At 49.5% G+C, this 19814-nt stretch overlaps 1 protein-coding gene across 15 annotated transcripts in view; it reads right to left on the minus strand.

Moving 5' to 3' along the window:
- The window catches only part of LOC119448894 (beta-1,4-N-acetylgalactosaminyltransferase bre-4), a 174617-nt gene that overhangs the window by 71596 nt on the left and 83207 nt on the right, over window positions 1-19814 (minus strand). For 4 of the 15 annotated variants that reach the window (XM_049666075.1, XM_049666076.1, XM_049666078.1 and 1 more), the window contains one exon: window positions 4085-4360. The exons of 9 other annotated variants lie outside the window; for them this stretch is intronic. The gene's annotated coding sequence lies outside the window, so the exon portion shown is untranslated. Of the gene's footprint in view, window positions 1-4084; window positions 4361-15916; window positions 15939-19814 lie in introns of those variants that run through there. 2 more of the 15 variants (XM_049666079.1, XM_049666077.1) reach the window with 2 other exon arrangements.

The following is a 19814-nucleotide window of genomic DNA, read 5'->3' on the forward strand; positions in this document are numbered from 1 at the left end:
GGTGACGCCGACTGCACTTCACAAAAACTTGCTCAAGAACAAGTCCTGTTGACCTCCTGAAGGGAAGAAAGTCTCGTAAAAGGCAGTCTGAAACAATTTTATGAAGAAAAAATAATATATCCAAAATAACTTGGAAGGTGCTTAAGACGCGATAGCAATAAATTGTCTCTGACTGCTTCCAACACTTCCCGGCAACTGCAGCTTATGCAACCTTAATCTTTACCGGGAAACGCTTGCGGCGAATGCTATGCACGAAGGAGAGCTATCTGGTTCTTTTTTCTTTTGCCTATGCAGCCGGCGCCGCCGCTGCCGCGGATGCGTGGGGGCGAGCGCCATCTCGTGTTGCTGCAAGGAACCGAGCGGAGCAGACTGCGTACGCCACTCAGTGATTGGTAGAAATGCGGCGCGCACCGCACTTTCATTGGTAGACAATTTTCGCTCACGATAAACGCACGGTGAACGCCGGTGACGCCGTGCGTTCTACGTAACGAGGCCATTAAAGCTGTCGCTTTAATAATTTACTTACAAATAAGCTCAATTCATGCTTATAGCCCAACCCATATGCAAAGCAACCCTCAGGACTCGAATAGAATATGGAAAGTAGAGGTGCATACCCAACAGTTTCTTTCACACATCAAATTTGCTGCGTGTCTCAAACTAATAGGCGGGTGCGAGAATTCGCAACTTTAATATAACGAATGAAATATTGTCCTGACCGATTCGGTATTCGAATGGAATAGTAACTATTCCTGAATGCGAATAGTTTTTGAATAGCTTTTTGAATATATACGCCCAAATAAACATAAAATTCTGGCAAAAGTACAGGAATTTCTCACCCCTGCGGGAGTAGTACAGACATCAAACACGAGAACTTGCGCAGAGGAGCCGGCTGCCTGGTTTAGGTAGCCACACTTTACAGGCTGTACAGCGATCATTCGCACTCTCTGAAGAGCCCTGTGCATGTGAATAAATTATTTCTTTGCTGCTAATGCTACGTTTGTGCTTTTTAAAAAGTAATGTGTAATAACATACTCTGTAATGACAGAAACTTGCTAACTTTAAAAATTCTTGGGTGTGAAAACCGTTTTATAATAGTTGTAATCACGGCCATGCCTTGTTATAAAACTATTCGAAAAAAAAAACGGGCAAGTTTGCACTCGGTCGTGACAAGCTTAGGCACAGCGAAACTGTAGGTCCTCAACTCTTACTGGCTGTTACTGCTAGGTATTAACTTGGTTGCTGCTGAGTGTTAACTTAGTTTAACTTAACTAGGTACGTAGGAAGGTATTCTCAAGCGATCATTTTATTTCGGAGGTACCTTCCCTTTCGCGACATTTCACGTTACTAGCGCTGGACGCATCGGCGCCTACCAGCGACAGCGTTCCTGGCACGCCACAAACGCAGGCAGGCTAACCAAGGTGGGCACAGTGCCAAGAAAGCTGTTGCTTGCCCACGCCGGACGCGCTGGAGGCCAGCCGCTCGATATCAATCGGCCAGCTTTGCTGTGTCTTGATATTCGCGCGGCCTTGTGCAAGCTTTCGCCTTTTATTGCGATAGCAATTATATGGACACTCCAAAGCAGATTTCTGCCGTCGGCGTCGCCGTCGCCGTAGCCGTCGCCGTCGCCGTGAGGTTCCGTATGACGTCAATAGAGATGAAATCGTCGCCGCGCGCCGCCGAACGCTGTATGTGCGCGTGAAAGGGCGCGAGGGACGCGCGCTTTCACGGGGAGTGAACCCACGGCGGAGAACAAACGCGCGTTCTGCGCCCTGCTCTCTTAAGGGCTGCAGAAGTAGGCGTCTCTTTCCTCCTTTACAATCACCATATATGTAAGCAAACGCGCCTTCTTCCGGCCGCACGAAAGGCCGCGGGGGGGGGGATGAGGGAAGGGAGGCGACGCTTAGCTGCGGCACCAAGTACCTATTTATATCCGAGGCTCCGGCAACAGTCACCAACGCCGCACGCATTTTGTGCGAACGCGGGCAAAACGCTAACGGCGTCGGCAACGGTTCTGCGCGTTGCTGGGGCTGCTGCGTGTCCAAATTTATACAGCTGATAAAACTACTAACCTTACTCCGTATAGCTCTCTACAAATTTGCTATCGCAATTGATGCTTCGCCTTTCAGGTGAAACTGCGACAACTTTTTTTGTTTTCTCCTGGCTCAGCATGCTGCGAAGAGGAGAAAGGAGGGGGTCGGGAATGGAGGGAGCTGGCGAGGAGGAAAGCGCGTGCGCATGCGCCGCGCCGCCCTCCTCCGCTTCCTGGTTGCCATGGCTACAGCGCGGCAGTTTCTTGATACGAACCACAAATTATTGCTGGCTTAAACAGCCTCGCTGCCGAAAAAATTCGATATTCAATTGGATTAACTTCTCACTATTTTTTTCGGTCTTAAAAATAACTATTGACACACGCTTAGAAATTGAGGCTAGTGATGCTATGACGGCGCAAGTTGGGGAAACGCCATCGCTAGACGCGCTGATTGAATGCGTTACAAGGGACAGGCAGCGGCTGTGTATGGCACAGCTGAATGCGGCAGCGTGGTCCCTATCTTGAAAGTGATGCGCGATGACTACAGTATCGGTGTGCCGAGGGCTGATAGCTTCGTGTGCGCTCTGTTCTGGTCGCTTATTTCGCGTTGAAGCGAGAGGCACCTCGAAGGGCAAATCGCTCGCTGCTGCTGCGCATCTTTCTAGGTCCGGAGTTTTGACAGCGAGTGTCCGTGGTCATCGATTGATGTATTTATGCTGCCGTGTGAATGTTTACGATTTTATACGGCCGATAAGTTTACTATCCTTACTTCGCATAGGTGTTTATTAATTTTTTATCGCAATCAATGTTACACCCCTTTATTTCATAGGTTCGCACGCGCAAACAGTTAGAATACAGAAATAATGTGTGCTTTATTTAGTTTTTGCTTGTCGCCGGGAGATGGCGTCACATCGCAGAGGAGCCTTTCCATCGTATCCCCGAGGGTTCCAAGTGCGTTCGACTAATTGGACTCATAGTGTCTCCTTAGCTGTCGGTCTACGTAGACTGCCTACGATACTGCCCAGAATTGGAGCACACCTAACAATGGTAGTGCATGGATTTGTCTGATCATCCCACTCGTGGCTTCATAATCTTGTGGCTCTAGTTACAACGCTTTACATATATTTAATGTTGAAACAACACATTTTTTAAGCGGAAAAGGGAATAAAGGTCTGTCCAATCGCATAATTATTGCAATGTATGGCATTTATAACGCTCTGTTGTGTTGGCAATGATGCGTTGGCAAAGTGGCAAACCACTTTGAAGGCAGAAGGGCAATGATTAGTCAAATTCATCTACTTACCAACATTTTCATACATACGGGCTGAACCCTAGCGCTTACTCCTACCACAGACACTAGCGCCAAAGCTTCCCCTTGTAATTTGTGTAGGCAGCTCTATGTTTATGAACAAAGTTCGATACGATAAAGCCGGACCCAAGAACAAACGAGAGATACAGATTAAATCTATAGCCGTAACATCCCTTATCAACATGTGTGCTTAGGCGGTAACTTTTTTTTTTCAATTTTGTTAAACATGCGCTTTGTTCAAAACTCAATTTTTGTTTCAGTAAGATCTATCGATTGCGAGCTCAGGGAACTATGAACGCAATTGAGACGTTTAAGATTCACCACTTTTATATAGATGCGTAAGCACGCCACCAATCGCACATACAGAAAAGTAAAAAAAAATTGAATGCAGCGCGCTTCGAACCTGTAACGTCTTTAATTAAATTATTATTATTATTCCTCGTTATTAAAAACTTGAAGCACGCTAAAGCTTCGCCTTTAAGAGTGGAACGCGATAGAATTCAAAGTTCCTTGACTGCTGATCACGTTTCCCACCAACTGCAGCTTATGGAACCGCACTGCTTACCGGGAAACGCTGGCGGCGAATACTATGCACGAAGGCGAGCTTTCTGGTAGTAATGCGTCCTCTTCCGTGGGCCGATACCGGAGGTAATGCACAACCTTTAGCGTTATATTTCAAACGCTTAAAACGTGTGCCAAAACATGCAGAGGATAGCCAAATAAGCGCTTAAACGTTCCAAACGTACTTTCACTGTCATCTTGAGTTGTGTCACGTCCAAGCACCAGTGCATCATGGTAAACGGCACCAAGGACGCCACGACGATCTTGCAGAAGTGGGTTTTAGCCAAAGCCCATGAATCACCTGCGATACCTCTCCCTTTCTCGGCCTCCCCACTTTCGATACGTTCCGCTAGTAACATTTTTGTAGCTTGACACAGATCGTTCTCGAAGAGTGAAACTGCTTTCTGCTGTGCATTCACGAAAGGCCACTCGCAACAGCGCCAATGTCACATCAGAAGAGCCTGCAAAAAGGGTACAGAAGAAAGGCAACATAAACATTGTTAGATATGACGAAGGCTGCAATTTCTGACAAGCCAGCTTGACTTTTTTTTCATGAAGGAAATAACGAAGCGTCATCAGAAAATAACTTAGCGGTGTAATAGCGCAACAATAAAGAATATGGTACAGAAGTATAAAAGGTACTGCGACAGTTTTTCTTCCGCGTGTCGATAGTCACACAAACACGGTCGTTTAGCTTATTGCTCGAAATTGGATTACTGCATCATTTTTTAAGTGCTTGTAGGAAGGAGGTTGATGAGAAATATATTGAGGATATGCCCTTTGCGTTCTAAACAACGACGAGGCACTTTCACGCGCTATGCGTCTGATAGCGTTGAGGACAACACAGCGCAGTACACAGGACAGCGAGCTGCACTAATGACACCAGAACTAATGAGACTGACAACCAATTTTTATGGTGCCCATTTTCTTTTAGTGCAACGGAAAGGCTACCCGTCAGAGTAGCGAATCATGCAGTGGTAGCGCGGAAAACACCGTGGAACATTTTAGAGTGCGGCGCTTAGGCACCCGTTCCGGCAGCGCCCCTCGTAAGCGAGCGAACGAGCACAGCCAATGGCGACAGAGTGAACGCGGAGCACAGGGGGGGGAGGGGGGGGGGGGGGCTGAAAGAAGGCGATAGCAACGAGCGCGCGAGGCGAAAACCGGAGGAGGAAGGTGCAGCGGAAGCACGAAGCGGACCTTGACGATTACAGCAAAAGATGAGAGCAAAGGGGGATGAAAAAACTGGCGTGAGTGAAGAGAGCGTGAGGAGGAGGGTGCAGCGGAACCATGAGGTGGAAAGCGGAGGAGGGTATCGCGAAAGCTTGAGAAGAAAAGCTTAGTGACACTCAGGACGGAATCTGCGGCGAAGATGGCAACATGATTGCGCCAGAGTAGCGCGCGTCGTCTCTGTGGAAACAAAACGCTGCATAAGCGGAGGTCTCTCTGCAGCGGTTGCTGTGAATTGCGCCCCGCGTCACCCACGCGCTGCCTCTCGCGATCAACTGATTGGCGAAGCAGTCGCGCCATACTACGCTCCGTTTGCAACGTGCCGCACGAGACACGTCCACGCCAGCCAATCTATCACAATATGAAAACAAGTACAAAGCTGTGCTCAAATTTCGCATAAGAGAATATCGTAATCGTCGATGAATTTTTTAAGCGAAGCTTGATAGGCTCACAAGAGTCGGCGGCGGTGGTGGTGGCGGTGGCGTCACGATGAAAAGTGGGCCGATCCTGGCGATAGTGCAGAAAGGGTCCAAGCTCAATGGCACATACCAGGAACAAAAAAGAAAAAGAGAGAGGGAGACAAAGAGAGAGAAGGGAAGAAAGAGAAAAATAAAGAGAGAGAGAAGGAAAGAGAGAGAGAAAGATGGAGAAAGAAACAAAGAAAATCACCAGGAAGGCCGCTTACACACACGACAAGCTTCGTGTACCCCCATTTTCACGACAGGGGAAGGGCTGGTGATCTTTTTATTGCGATTGCGATAGCAATTATACGGACACTCCAAGCGAATTTTGCCGTCGGCGGCGCCGTCACAGTGATGCTCCGTATAAAATCCAAACATCGTCGCCGCGTGCCGTACGCTGTATGTGCGAGTGAAAGCTTGCGAGGGTCAGCCGGCGAATGAGGCTCAATCTCGCGCGCGCGCGGCCTAGGGCCATAGTACGTGCCAACCCTATCATCGAGGCGACAGGAACTCCGATTTATCTGCGTCGAATGGATTCGTCGCGGGTAATTGCAAGCAGCACCGGCCATCATCGCCACCCGTCCCTCTGGGTCCTGTCGACGAGTCGCCAAGGGGACGCAACGACACAATACGATGCGGGTGACGTCGGCAACCGCCCCGTCTGGGTCCTGTCGACGAGGAGTCACCGCCAAGGGGATTTAAGAAAGAACCGGCCCATTGTTAACCCAGAGAGTCGCCACCAGCCGCCCAGTCGGTCTGATGCGCTCTGACAGCTGTGTACATGTACATGTACATGTACGCTATTGCCCACTATCTGTAAATATTGTATAAAGCTTTTCGTTTCTTCTTCGTCTGCTGAAAGAGTCCGTCTATCGTCCTCCACCCCGAAGTAACAACAGGAGGAAGGCGGGGCGGAAGCGCGCGGTCTTGTGTGGCGCGCCAGGCACGGTGAGGAGCCGATAGAGGGGGGGAGGGGGGGGGGGGCATTCTACTCCAACGGCTGCTGCTTACGGCGCAGTCGCGCTTGAAAGCGATCTGCGACGTGGACAAAATACGTGCCCGCGCGAGCCTCATTTTCAAAGCGCTATGCGACTTAGACTATAGCCTCCTATATACTTCATGCGTGCCCATCGGCGCCGAGAACGCAGGGAACCGGTTGTCGCGCCTAGTTCCGTCACTCACCAGCAGTTGGCGGGGCTAGCCCAGAATAGAAATACAGGACGCTCTACCGCGGCTTGCGCTGTAGCATAACCATATATAACGTTATTTGTTTACAGGTGCCGATTCTATCGTTTTTGCAACATCTGCGGGTGTTTAACGGCGACACAGAAGCGCACAGGCCACCGCAAATTGCTTCTTACAAAAAAAAAAAAGAACGACAAAAGGAAAACCACAGCTCTCATCTGTACTGCTATCTGCTTATTATTAAATATGTTTTGTACGTCAGTGTGAAAAAAAACAATGTCACCTCTAATAACTGCACAACAAACACATTTATTGCCATCATTTGGATTTAAAGTTTGTGGAGGTTTCGTGACAGGGCCTTCTGTGAAAAAAACTTTTGCAATGTCGGCTATGTCCGTAACTTCCTCACCGGCCGGACGGCCACGGTGGGGATATCCAACTTACGCAGTAAAGAATTCAAGTTGCCGAACAGGGGAACGCCGCAAGGCTCCGTCGTGTCGCCCCTCTTATTCAACGTGGCACTCCTCAAGCTCCCCCGGCTTCTCGAAAACATCCCAGGCCTGCGTCACGCCTTCTACGCGGCCGACATCACGTTCTGGACGCGAGAACGAGCACCGGAGAGCAGGAACGTTGCCTTCAAGAAGCGGTTGATGTTATCGAGCACTACCTCGATAGCTGCGGCCTCCACTGCACACCTGAGAAATCGGAGCTACTCGTACTCAAGGTACGCACGAGGGAAAGACCTCCCACCTGCGAAGCTCCAGACCCATGCGTCACGCTCAACGGTATCCAAATACCGAAGGTCGCCTCGCTTCGAGTACTCGGCTTGCACCTGCACCGAGACGGATCAGGAGTCGCCACACTCCCAAGGCGCTAACGCACAATCTCCTAACTCACACACCTCGTAAGGAGAGTAGCCAATCGACGCAGTGGCCTCAAGGAGCAAGACACCCTGAGAGTCGTTGAAGCTCTACTGACCAGCAGAATAACGTACGCAACCCCGTACCTGGCTGTCAAGAATTGCGAAGTCGACAAGCTCAATGTCATCGTACGCAAAGCTACGAAGCTCGCCATGGGTCTACCACCCGTGGCATATACCACCCGACTTCTCAAAATGGGTGCTCATAACACTTGGCAAGACCTGGTGGAAGCCCAGAAGAAAAACCAACTCGAGAGGCTGAAGCTCGCCCCGACGGGCAGATGGGTCCTTGCGCGCCTCGGCTACGGAGAATGCTACATCTCCGACGCGGACCGCAAGGTCAAGCTACCACCATGCATAAGAGAATCCCTGAGCATCGACAAACTGCCGCGCAACATGCATCCCGAGCATCATCGGGGACGCCGGCTCGCTCGAGTCGACGCCATCCGAAGATTCCACAAGCACGATCCAGATTCTCGCTACGTAGGTGCGTCCAAATACCAGGGAAAAACCGCTTACGCCCTGAGTGGGGTTGACTCGAGAGGCAAAGAACTGGCATCCGCCACTGTAAGGGTGCGGAACACGGAGACAGCGGAAGAAGCGGCGATCGCCCTCGCCACCACCACGAGCACAAACGCAGTCGCAGTCTTCACGGACTCCCAATCCGCAGTACGCAATTACACGAGAGGCCGAATATCGGTGGAAGCAGTCAAAATTCTGCAGACAAGAAGCACTCCGCTCTCTTACACCTGCGTCACGTGGGTACCAGGGCACGAGGGGCTCGAGGGAAACGAAGCGGCCCACGCCGCGGCCCGCGATCAGTCAACCGGGCCTCTCTCTCCGCCCCGCGAGACCCCCGACCGCCTGGCGACGCAGCGGAAGCGGAGACAATACCCCCCACGAATAACCCCATCCTCCAACACTACCGACTGGGACGCAGCGTGTACCCGCCACCTCATCCAAAACTGACCAAAGAGGAAAGCACCGCATTACGAAGACTGCAGAGCAATACGTACACCCATGGGATCCTGATGCATCGCATCCACCCGACACTACACACCTACAACTGCCCGATCTGCGCCGTGCCAGACACTCTGGATCATTTGCTACTCGAGTGCCCGTGGCGCCCCGAAGACGCCGTTACCAAGCATACAACGTCCGAAGACGTGAACCTCCTCGCCGATACGTGGGAGGCCAAGATCTCCACCCCGGCCCTGGACGAACAACGACGTCTTTTCGCCAGATCCCGGGATGCTATCGCGACCAGAGGATTGCTGAAATGAGGGACCCTCCCACCTAGAGTGATCCACAGCTCAAACGCTCGGGAACAATGTCTCGAAAATTAAAGTTTATTTCATCATCATCCTCATGTCGTTCTTGTCCGTTATCTTCAGCACAAAATTAGTGAATAGAGGGCGATGAACTTTGTCACCATGATCTCAAACAACTTGTCGTGATGCTCAGGCACTGAACAATTCAATAGTTCACGCTCTCGGAGCACTTCAGCAGCATTCACGGCAGTCTCCCTCAGCGGCTGCTTAAAATTTCTTCGCTTAGCGAGCGCTACTTCAACCTACTTGTGCAAAGAGTTCAGCCCAACTACGAGTTCGTCTGACGGATACAACAGACGGCTTCTGTCTTGAAGCCTCATCCGAGAATCTGACGGCGCCGAGGGCTTGGGCTTTGTCAACAAACCGAGGCATCCTTTGCAAGACACCCGCTCATTAACAACTCTCGACAAGTATCCGCCAACCACCGCTAGTGCTGCACATTCTGGCGAACGAAGCGTTTCCTTGCGCCGGGTGATGTGGTTGACCAGCGTTGCTTTCGCCTCTTTTTGGAATTCTTCGGATGGTTCTGGCGTAGTGCTTACACTCAGTTGCCGGCGTAGCGACGAGCATGTGCTATCTTCCGTGTCCATCACGTTGCTGTTTTTCGATGTTGACGCAATGCCTGTCTTCAGAAAGTTTTCTATTACGCACAAAACTGCTCGTGCGTCAGTCTGGTCGTTGCTTCCAGCTGACCTCCTCAACCACAAAGCAAAACAAACAAAAAATTCAATGGCGTCAGACGAGAGCGTTCTAGTCAGAAAAATCGAAAGAGAATCTCTCTCAGCAAGTATCTGACGCATTCCACGTTTGACGCATTCCAACTTTTAGCCACTGCTCTCGAAGTTCTTCATCGCTCGGAATTTCATGAAATGAGATGCCCGGGACCTTTCTCTTACTGTACGAGGTGCATCCAGGTCCACAACAATACGCCATACCACTGGGTATCAACTCGAAAAGCGACCTACCAAATCACTTAAAGTGGCACAACTCAATCGTGACCACAATATCTTCTTTTCGGCCAGAAGGCCCTCATTTGCGTTGCGGCGAGACGTCCTCAATGCGCCACCGAAAGTGTCACCACAGCCACAGTCCTTCAATACCCTATCGCAGCTCACCGCGTCAATCGAAGGCAGACGGCAAGCTTTTTTTCCCCAGCCGTTGACTTCTGCAGAAAGGTGATCTTTCAGTAAACCAGTGAACTGTCGGCAGGCGAGGCAAATTAATATTGTCGGGATTTGACACTAATGGAGACACGCACACGCAATTTTCCCGCCTTTACCCATGCACGGCGGCTGGTGAACTATTCTTAGGGTGCCTCGATGCCCAGCGCCGCCGTCCAGGGTGGAGACAACCCCGCTGGCGCCGCCATATTGTGTCACACGAGCTGAGACTCAGCTACGCTTGCGTTCATAAAGTGTTACTCGCGGCGCGCTTCCAAGTGCTTTGCCTTGATGAGGATTTTTTTTTATCGGTGTCCCATCTGCATATCTTTATAACCAATAGCCGTTAACTCGTCGAAGGTCGAAGACGTAAATGTATGGCGCCGGGAACATGCCCCAAGTTGCCTAATTCAATCACATTTAATATGCCGTGTGTATGTTTAAAATACGCACTTTTTTTTTGCGCTTCGATGCTTGGTATATAAGGTTTGCGACCCCCTGTGTGTGGAAGTTTTTCTTTTTTCGCTGTTGTATTTTGGTTTACACGTCACGCCTCCTTTACCGTAGCCAGCCACTCGCGCACGGCGGTTATTTTCCCTTGCGTTGCGCGTGCTCTTCGCGTTCGTTGCAATTATTTGACGATATCTACGCGCAATCTTTGCTTTTTTTTGCCCACAAAACTGTGTGCTGACAGGATTAAGCTGATGTAAAAATAACTGCGATGTGAAAATAAGGTTTAGTTAGTGCTGTAGAGAAAAATGTAACGTAACTTGTCTGTGTCAATCTTGCGTAGTACACACAAGAAACCAAACGATGCACAAAATACATTTACTTATGTCTAGTACAATCAATCATGAAAGAGATATGTACATGAAAAATTATATGTACTGTGTGGCGCCTGAAGGTTATGTTGAAAGACGAGATAAAAAAATTAATTCGCAAGGTAGGCTCGACACACAATTCGGGATAGAGCGAGTTTTTTTTTATTTATTCATTACATGGGGGGGGGGGGGGGGTCAAGTGAGTACATCAACCTTATTACACACAATATATATCGAAAACAAGAATGCAAACAAGAAAACGCAACCGCGGGCAATATTAATCAAGATATCCAGCCAGAATACATACATCAGCTACTATCGAATACGTCGCATCAGCCAAACACATCGATGGCGAGTACAGAACATTTCATAAATAACCATTAGAACACTGATAACTACATTGAAAAAATAAACAACACTGCATACATATCACGTACAATAACCGTAAATGAAACTAAGACAGTCAAATACAAATTAGCAATGTTTTTCACTTCGAAAACATAGTCCATGATGATGTAGGGCTGTTGACTTTAACAGACGGCGCCCATCCTGTCGATTTCCCTCGTACTGGTCCTCTTCAAAGTGTTTCTAAGTACAAGTAAAACAACAAAAGTGATTATTGATATGAAAAGTTGCCTTGTAAATACAGAGAACCCATTACAGTGCTTAAAAATAAATTTTAGCAGAAGCAATGCTGTATTACCTCGCTTCACACGTTTCGAAGAAATGCACAGGCTACAACAGACACCATGCCAGAAAGCGCCGAAACATTTTGGTCCCATGATGCCCCTTAACTCTACTACACCTGGGCATACCGTGCACAGGCATTTAAAGACCGTCACAGTACCCACTACGATCGGGAATGAGCACGAATGACCATCGGCTTACGATCACCACGCTACAAATATGTACAAGTCTAAAAATCAGCTATGTAACGTCTGAGGTCCGCAAGATATCTCCTGAGAAATCAGAGAAAATCACAATGTTTCGCTTACCACGTACAAAACAGCCGCTCTCCCCAGACGAAGCACTGCGTTCTTTAGTCCCAAATAACCAGTACCGAAAAAAAAAAGAAACAAGAGACACACACGATGTGTGCTTCCCGTGAAAAAGGAAAATAGGTGGCTTACGTGACGATTCGTAGCTAATGTAAGACTATTTCGCGGCTAAGCATCTTCGTCAGTCCTTAAAATAAGGGTACAGACTGCGCCCATCAAAACGAAAAAAGCCTATGCGACGCGAGCTCGCAAACCATACGCTACTCAGACAGCATCGGTGCAGTGCTTACTTAGTTCGTGAGCGAACGTATATAGGTACGTGAGCGAGGATCAGAGAATACTTTCTTATTTAAATGAAAAACACGGTGCGGTAGTCTAAACATTCTTGACACTTACCTCGCAAATGCAGGAGTTATCCGTTGCCTTCCAGTGATCGCGCTTTACTTGGGCTTCCCATATCTTCCGTCGATCTGGGTCCCGGGGGAAGCGAAAACAACGCAGTCCTTTACGCGTCGATCCGGCGCACTTGGGAACACAACAGCCCGTCATGTCGACACGATGCACTTGATAGCTTGTCAGTCATGCGGCTGAACACTGTCTAGCAAGTAGAAGCGTCCGCGAAGCATCCGCGCGCACTGTGCCTCGAACTCAGCACCGGCACCAAGCAATCGCAACGGCTCGCTGTGACACAATATGGCGTCGCAGTGAGAAAGCGGCGGCACGGGGGCGGTCAAAGGTTGGCACTACCCTGAACGGCGGCGCTGGCATCGAGGCACCCTGACTATTCTTAGGGTGCCTCGATGCCAGCGCCGCCGTTCAGGGTGGTGCCAACCTTTGACCGCTCCCGCGCCGCCGCTTTCTCGCTGCGACGCCATATTGTGTCACAGCGAGCCGTTGCGATTGCTTGGTGCCGGTGCTGAGCTCGAGGCACAGTGCGCGCGGATGCTTCGCGGACGCTTCTACTTGCTAGACAGTGTTCAGCCGCATGACTGACAAGCTATCAAGTGCATCGTGTCGACATGACGGGCTGTTGTGTTCCCAAGTGCGCCGGATCGACGCGTAAAGGACTGCGTTGTTTTCGCTTCCCCCGGGACCCAGAGCGACGGAAGAGATGGGAAGCCCAAGTATAGCGCGATCACTGGAAGGCAACGGATAACTCCTGCATTTGCGAGGTAAGTGTGAAGAATGTTTAGACTACCGCACCGTGTTTTTCATTTAAATAAGAAAGTATTCTCTGATCCTCGCTCACGTACCTACGTTCGCTCACGAACTAAGTAAGCACTGCACCGATGCTGTCTGAGTAGCGTATGGTTTGCGAGCGCGCGTCGCATAGACTTTTTTCGTTTTGATGGGCGCAGTCTGTACCCTTATTTTAGGGACTGATGAAGATGCTTAGCCGCGAAATAGTCTTACATTAGCTACGAATCGTCACTTAATCCACCTATTTTCCTTTTTCACGGGAAGCACACATCGTGTGTGTCTCTTGTTTCTTTTTTTTTCGGCACTGGTTATTTGGGACTAAAGAACGCAGTGCTTCGTCTGGGGAGAGCGGCTGTTTTGTACGTGGTAAGCGAAACATTGTGATTTTCTCTGATTTCTCAGGAGATATCTTGCGGACCTCAGGGTGTTACGTTACATAGCTGATTTTTTAGACTTGTACATATTTGTAGCGTGGTGATCGTAAGCCGATGGTCATTCGTGCTCATTCCCGATCGTAGTGGGTACTGTGACGGTCTTTAAATGCCTGTGCACGGTATGCCCAGGTGCAGTAGAGTTAAGGGGCATCATGGGACCAAAATGTTTCGGCGCTTTCTGGCATGGTGTCTGTTGTAGCCTGTGCATTTCTTCAAAACGTGTGAAGCGAGGTAATACAGCATTGCTTCTGCTAAAATTTATTTTTAAGCACTGTAATGGTTTCTCTGTATTTACAAGGCAACTTTTCATATCAATAATCACTTTTGTTGTTTTACCTGTACTTAGAAACACTTTGAAGAGGACCAGTACGAGGGAAATCGACAGGATGGGCGCCGTCTGTTAAAGTCAACAGCCCTACATCATCATGGACTCTATTTTCGAAGTGAAAAACATTGCTAATCTGTATTTGACTGTCTTAGTTTCATTTACGGTTTTTGTACGTGATATGTATGCAGTGTTGTTTATTTTTTCAATGTAGTTATCAGTGTTCTAATGGTTATTTATGAAATGTTCTGTACTCGCCATCGATGTGTTTGGCTGATGCGACGTATTCGATGGTAGCTGATGTATGTATTCTGGCTGGATATCTTGAATAATATTACCCGCGGTTGCGTTTTCTTGTTTGCATTCTTGTTTTCGATTTATATTGTGTGTAATAAGGTTGATGTACTCACTTGACCCCCCCCCCCCCCGCCAATGTAATGAATAAATAAAAAAAAAACTCTCTCTATCCCAAATTGTGTGTCGAGCCTACCTTGCGACTTCATTTTTTTATCTCGTCTTTCAACATAACCTTCAGGCGCCACACAGTACATATAATTTTTCATGTACATATCTCTTTCATGATTGATTGTACTAGACATTATAAGTAAATGTATTTTGTGCATCGTTTGGTTTCTTGTGTGTACTACGCAAGATTGACACAGACAAGTTACGTTACATGTTTCTCTACAGCACTAACTAAACCTTATTTTCACATCGCAGTTATTTTTACACCAGCTTAATCCTGTCAGCACACAGTTTTGTGGGCAAAAAAAGCAAAAATTGCGCGTAGATATCGTCAAATAATTGCAACGAACGCGAAGAGCACGCGCAACGCAAGGGAAACTAACCGCCGTGCGCGAGTGGCTGGCTACGGTAAAGGAGGCGTGACGTGTAAACCAAAATACAACAGCAAAAAAGAAAAACTTCCACACACAGGGGGTCGCAAACCTTATATACCAAGCATCGAAGCGCAAAAAAAAAAAAACAAATAGTGCGTATTTTAAGCATACACACGGCATATTAAATGTGATTGAATTAGGCAACTTGGGGCATGTTCCCGGCGCCATACATTTACGTCTTCGACCTTCGACGAGTTAACGGCTATTGGTTATAAAGATATGCAGATGGGACACCGATAAAAAAATCCTCATCAAGGCAAAGCACTTGGAAGCGCGCCGCGAGTAACACTTTATGAACGCAAGCGTAGCTGAGTCTCAGCTCGTGTGACACAATATGGCGGCGCCAGCGGGGTTGTCTCCACCCTGGACGGCGGCGCTGGGCATCGAGGCACCCTAACTATTCTGGGGTAGCAGCGCCCCTAGCGGGCGACCTGCGAGGAGGTCAGGCAAGGAGGTTGAACGGCGCTTCCGGAGTGATTGCGCGGGCACAGAAAGTATGTATATAGGAGGCTATGCTTGGACAAAGTACGCCACGCCGAGCGCCGGTAGCTTCGTATGCGCTATGCTTTCAAAGTTTAGTTTTCATTGAAGCGAGAGACAGCACGAAGGTTAATTCGTTCGCTGCTGCTGGCGCGCTTCCTCACTTCAGCATTTTGACAACGCGTTTCGGCGGTCATCGAGCGAGATGTGTTCATGTTTATCTGTGCGCGCGGGATACCAGTAAGTAGTAAGCGAATGTTTGAAAGTTTATACGACTGGTAAAACTAATATCCTTACTTCATTGAGCTGTGTACTAATTTGCTATCTGAATCGATGCTTCACCTTTCGGGTGAAACTGCGACTTTTTTGTCAGAATTTTTCTATCTGCAGTGAGTCTTTCACTGGAAGCATGCTATAGTGATAGGTGATCACTGTAGCGATTATATACAGGTGGAGGTGGGAGGCAGAGGAAAAGTGCGGTCGTAGCCGTGATATAGTATTATTTTTGTTTATCAAGTCAGCGTTCCTGCGATTCATGTTTTCAGAAGTGTTAAATGATATCTGCAGTAACACCTACGTGCTTTCGTTGCTTCCTGTAGAACTGCTTTGGTCATTAACAAGTCAAGGGTGTCTTTAAGTAAGCCGAGTTATGTTCTATAAAGTGAAACGACGCTTTTACACTGGATACGCTGTTCAGAGTGCTGCCGGCGCAACGCGTGCGCTTTTGATTTCCGAAGCATGTCGTCTCTCGTAAACTTGAGCGAGATGGAACAAAGTATTTTAGGTTGTATGCCTGCTCAGAATTTCGCCCGCGTACAAAAGCATTCATGTGCGCTGCCATGCACTGACGGAGGCAAGCGCCAGTCATTGGTGCGCACCTTTTCTTAGTTCGTAATATGCATAGAATAAAGCGTGAACACTTAATAATGTACGAACTGCAATTTTAAGCCATATGTATGTACAGCCATGCGGGCGGGCGCTCGCGGCGCAGAACGCCCCCCCCTCCCCTTCCTTCAGTAGCCTTCCGGCCCGGCAGGAGTGCGCGGCGCAAAAACGCGCGGCCCGACCACCTACCCACACTCCCCCCGGAGCCTTCCGGCCGATAAAGCGCGGTCCCTCAACCTCCCTACCCTCCCTTCGGAGCGTTGTGCACGACTAGAAGACTGTGCGCTTCCTCCCTGCTTCCCGCCCTTGCGTGCGCAGAGCCGCGATTGCCGGCTCACCATCGCATGCTTTCACTCGCACATACAGCCTACGCCATGCGGTGACAATTTTATCACCGGTGGACTTTATACGGAACCTCACGGCGACGACGACGGCCATACGATATGGAGCTGCAAGGAGCGCCGTAGGACAAGCTCTCGCTCCGACATGCAAGCCTTACAGCGAGCGCAGGAATGAGTAAAGCAACACTTGGAAAAAAAAACTGTGCAGTTTAATTCTCCTTATGGGTGAAGTATTGAGAGCGATAACGAGGTTTATACAGCGTTCTTTAATAGTACAAGTATCGAGGACCCTCATGGTTTAGCGTTGCGCTTCAACTCCTCGTACGGTGTTCTAACCATCGCGGGTTCGACATGTTGGCGCGACGCAGCGCGCAAGGCAACTGTTTCTGTGCGGAAGGAACAGCGCGTCAGTAGCTACCAGGCCTCCCAGAATGCTGACGTGATGAAGAGCGCCGCCAGTGGCACTGGCTTCGTCACACCTGGTTCGTGCACGAGATGAGACCGACGGGAAACCGTCAGTGCCCAGTGAAAGCGTACGTAAAGTTAGCGACACGTTCACTGTTCGTTCCTCTCAGACCAGCCCTTACATCCTGCAGTTCAGCAGCAACTCTAGTTTGCGTACGCACTACGTTCATGCCAGCAGCGGGAGACATACCATATGAGGTGCTGGCTCCGAGCCGATTGAGCAGAGTGCTTAAATGCGTAAGCATTCCTATGGTTACCTAACCAGAAAACTGTCCGAGCCTCCGTCCGTCCTTCGCGTAAGGCGATCACTTTTAATATAGAGGCAAGCGGAATGTTTTCGCCAGCTGTGGAAGAAGACAACGAACACTGGAGCAGTGGCACGAGCGCTGTCTTTGACCACATGATTTGTGCAATCGGGCACGCACTAGGCTCACCTTTAGTAAGCCAGAAGTGTGGAGCAGTGGTGGCTCCGGATCTGAACGTCATCAGCTCACCTGGCACCGCCACCTCCAGTTTTCTTGCCTCATCAGTTCACGTTGCGCCGCCTTCCTCAGCGGTTGGTGTCGCGCAGCACTGTCGCATTTACCGTAATGGCGCCAAGACGACCGCAGCCTCCGAGCAGTGCTAGGATTACCAGCAGTGTTGAGGGTGAGCACTCAACACCACTTCGTTGCTACGAAATGCTTACACATCATTCAAATGACTCCCTGTGGAGATTCTACGTAATATTTTGTAGTGTCCGCGTACCGGAGACCCCCTAAATCACCGCGCCCGTTTAGCGCATGTCCTGTCAGTACCGCGACTGCACGGCGGCGGAGACGAGGACGGGAATGTCCTCCGAACGCCTTCATAATTGCTATTACAATAAAGCTATATCGGCAAAGTTGGATATCATTATACAATGTTGTGGAGAAAAACAGGCGATTTGTCAATATAAACAGTGTTTGTGAAATAAATGGAGTGATTCCGAGGCCTACTAAGAGGATAGAAAACATAGTGAGTGTAATGTGCGAACCTCTCAGTGTTAATTTAAGCCCATGGCCACTTTGCGGGGAAACTGTCGGCACGTTTGCTGGGAAGCTCCGCGCACACAGACTTACTTAAGCCTCGCCTTGAAGCTGGGAAAAAATGTGTATTGTCGCCCTAGCGAAATATATAACCGATGCATACTCATCTCGCCGTCCAGCAGAGACCACCGGATCATCTGGACCTCTTTTGTGTTCCACTACGGATGCCGAGACGCGGGGGTGGCGTTGAGGAGTGTGGACGCACTCGCATCACGCACCGCAATTTCTATGTTTTTCGTGTGGTCCAGTTCTTCTAACCTACGAAAAGTGCACCTCATCCGTTCCGGGAAGTCAAGCGGCAGCCAGGGAGGCCAGTTTTTTGGCCCTTGGACCATTCTTCACGGAAATACGGCCAAGGGATTGCTACCTCCACAAGTGAGCCTGTGTAAGCCTACCGACGAGTAGCGAGCGGCGGCAGCCGCGACGCCGGCTGCGACTCCGCCACCGCCGAGACGCCGACGCAGATGGCGTCTCAAAATCCTGCGCGTTGTGCGAAAAGCGGCTCAGTGGGGGGAGCCCCGACCAGCCATGATTCCAACACAGAAGAGCGCATGGATTTTGCGGACATCGGACCGCACCAGGCGATGACCACCAAAACAGGGATAAGCCCAGCACCGTCCACCATCAACAACGGTGAGAATACGACCGACAAACGCATTCAAGACGCCCAAGAGGGATGGACCACGGTTGTGTCCATCAGGGAAAGAAAAATGCAACGGAGAGAACGTGCGCAGGAGCACCAGAAGAACGACTCTCCGAAGAACGCAGACAAGCCAAAGTTTCGCCTGAGACGCAACGGGAAGAAACTACCACCCTTACCAAAGGACGATTTCAAGGTGATTGTGAGACCGCATCAAGGACTCCCGCTTCGAGCAATTACAACTCCCGTGATGGCCCGTGCGAATATAGAGGCTTGCGATGAAAAGATCCAAGGTGAGCAGTTTCTGCTACGTATTATACCTGGATCGAACATTGTAATTGTCTCAACCCCCGAGAAGGAAGTCGCAAACACACTGCGCCAGATTACATCACTCAAGATAAATGGAAAACCCCATGCGGTGAAAGCGTATGTAGCTCTGGGGGACAGAGCACTTCGGGGGGTAATCCACGGACTCACCCCACATACGCCATCAGACGTCCTTAAATCGCAAATTAGAGTGCGCACGCTAAATGTGGAAGTCGCTCACGCACGAATGCTGGGGGACACTAAGAGTGCCGTCATTGTATTTTTCGGAAACCTAGTACCAAGATATGTGTACTACGAGGGAGGCGAAATGGCCTGCTATCCGTTTCGAAATACAGTGCAAGTCTGCAAAACATGTCAAAGGGTGGGTCACAGAACTGATGTGTGCCCACAACCGGAACTGTGTGTGTGTAGGATTTGTGGAACGGAAGATCCTGCAGACGGACATGAATGTAACCCGAAGTGTGCCTCATGTGGTGAAGCCCACCTAACGGGCGACCAAAGCTGCAGAAAGCGTCTAAAACAGGTTCGCCGACCAGAACCATCGTCAGGACGCCAAGCACGGATGCCATCAAAGGAACGTAGACTCAAGAGTAAACACAGGTGGTTCGAGTCGGAGGAAGAAGAGCAAGGGTATACTACGGAAGGATCCATTCCCTTCGACCAGGAAAATTTTCCGGAAGTACACCGTCAAGAAACCGGGCGGGGACCAGTGAAGTCCAAGCTGAAGAACGCAACACCTCAACACCCTCA

Source organism: Dermacentor silvarum, chromosome 4 (assembly GCF_013339745.2).
Source record: "Dermacentor silvarum isolate Dsil-2018 chromosome 4, BIME_Dsil_1.4, whole genome shotgun sequence".
NCBI lineage: Eukaryota > Metazoa > Arthropoda > Arachnida > Ixodida > Ixodidae > Dermacentor > Dermacentor silvarum.